This window comes from Nanorana parkeri, unplaced genomic scaffold (genome assembly GCF_000935625.1).
Source record: "Nanorana parkeri isolate BGI_ZX_2015 unplaced genomic scaffold, ASM93562v1 scaffold314, whole genome shotgun sequence".
In the NCBI taxonomy this organism is placed as follows: domain Eukaryota; kingdom Metazoa; phylum Chordata; class Amphibia; order Anura; family Dicroglossidae; genus Nanorana; species Nanorana parkeri.
The window spans coordinates 1,398,005-1,400,408 of NW_017306582.1; the positions used below are offsets into that span (position 1 = coordinate 1,398,005).

Consider the following 2,404-nt stretch of genomic DNA (forward strand, 5'->3'; position numbering starts at 1 on the left):
GGAAATGGGTGAAAGTTGCGTGAAGAACTTTTTAAATGGAACCCCTAAAGCAGGGGTTGAAAAACTCCGGCCCTCTGAATGGTACAACTACAAATCCCATGAGGCATTGCAACACTCTGAAAGCAACAGGTATGACTCCCAGAGGCAGATGCATGATGGTGTTTGTAGTTTTGCCACAGCTGGAGGGCCAGAGATTTCCCACCTCTGCCATAAAGTGTCCCAGATGGTTAGATGACAAATTTGAAGAGCTGCTGCGAATGATTCATAAGAACAAACCCTGCAGTATGTATATAGAACAACATGGCTCCTGGAATCGCCTTAAAGCTGAGCTATAGGGGTTGATTTACTAACCTTATAAACACACCACGAACATGTATACACCTCTGTAGTGTGTTCCCTCCCAGCATGATCTATGGGTGGAATCTAAACACCTTTGTAGTGTGTACACACCCAGCAGGTGTGTTGTGCAAAGCCCTGGCATGAATTGCAAGGTGATGTTGTGTAAATTAGCTCTATGTTGTGTTGCTTGCGTTGATGAATGCAGGAATGTAAATGCATGAGCTAACCATTTTTGTCTAAACTGTGAAGCAGCATTATATATGCATCATGTGCATGATTTTTCCATATATGGCATTAGCGGAAATATGCTTTTAGAGACTTTTTGGTTGATAAATAAGTTTTGCTGTGTAAAAATCACACGCACCTGGTGCGTGCGTGTGTTTTAGGTTAGTAAATCACCCCCATAGTCTTCTTCACTCCATTGCTTCCTCGCTGGTACCATCATCTTCTCTGTAGATTAGAGATCTTCAGCCATCTTCACTGGCCAGGCCGGAGAGACGTAACTCCTGTGCATGCAAACAGGAGTGAATTCATCCTGGCACCCAGTGCCAAGATTGTGTGAACCTCGGGCTATCCCAGCCATTGTCATCAATGGTTCCTCCAGAGGTTGCTAGGAGTTCCTTGAGCTGTGGCGGATTGACCCATCCCTGCATTTAATGGTACCTGCATAGTTTGGGGTCAATGCCACATGGCAGAAACAGCTGCATGACACCAGTGAGCTTTTTAGCTGTCTGTAAGGGTAGCAATTTAACTATCACTGTAGGGGGTGGCATTCTTCTCACTGGCCACCAATGTAAGGGGTATTCTTCCCACTAGCCACCAATGCAAGGAACATTCTTCCTACTGACCCCCAATGTAAGGAGCATTCTATCCCCTAGCCACCAATGTAAGGGGCATTCTTCCCACTGACCGCCAATGTAAGGGGCATTCTTCCCACTAGCCACCAATGTAAGGAGCATTCTTCCCACTAGCCACCAATGTAAGGAGCATTCTATCCCCTAGCCACCAATGTAAGGTGCATTCTTCCCACTGACCGCCAATGTAAGGGGCATTTCCTTCCACTAGCCACCAATGTAAGGAGCATTCTATCCCCTAGCCATCAATGTAAGGGGCATTCTTCCCACTAGCCACCAATGTAAGGTGCATTCTTCCCACTGACCGCCAATGTAAGGGGCATTCTTCCCACTAGCCACCAATGTAAGGAGCATTCTTCCCACTAGCCACCAATGTAATGGACATTCTTCCCACAATGTAAGGAGCATTCTTCCCACCAGACACCAATGTAAGGGCATTCATCCTACTAGCCACCAATGCAAGGAGCATTCATCCCACTGGCCACATTCTTCCCACTGACCACTAATACACTGATTTTATAAAGGGCTCCCTAAGACCTGAACATTATTTCCGGGGGTTCACCTTGGGTAAAATGGTTGATGAAGGCTAGCGAACACTGTAAAGAGTTTACCAGGAGAATAAAAAGCCTTTAGTGTGGATGAGACCTAGGATATCTCTAAGGCCTCGATCACATGAGCAGTGGACTTTATTGCCCCTCTGGCAAGTCTTCCGCGGTGGATCACTTCTTAGACGGCAGTAGAGTAGTGACTTCCAGGCATTCAGGAGCTGATGCTGCCACCGCCTTTAATGCTTGTTTGTTTTTTTTATCCCAGGGGGGATTTTACATGGAACTAACATGCATTTGGCGCACGGTCGCAGCGTGCTCTCATTCACATCAATGGTCATGTTTGGCAGGCAGCAACGGAAAAGGACTCTGTTTTTACCACCCATTGGCCACCCGTGTAAATGAGGCCTTATGCAATTGAAGAAAAAAAAAATCCTTCCTGCTCCCAAATGTTTTTTTAAATAAAATTTCCATGTTAACCTGCCTGCAACTGCACACTACAGCTCACAGCTGCTTCAAGCCAGAAACAGTGAATCCAGGGTCATCAGTTCCAGCCACGCAACAAAAACTCATCACTAGCATCCTATAATAGATCAAAATGATACAATTTGGTGAACATTTGAAGTCACACCTATAAATATGCCGTAGGAGCAGAGGAGGACATTC

The 2,404-nt window shown here is 45.8% G+C and overlaps 1 pseudogene; it reads left to right on the top strand.

The window, feature by feature from the left end:
- Nucleotides 1-2,404, top strand: part of LOC108788228 — a 12,717-nt pseudogene that overhangs the window by 8,250 nt on the left and 2,063 nt on the right.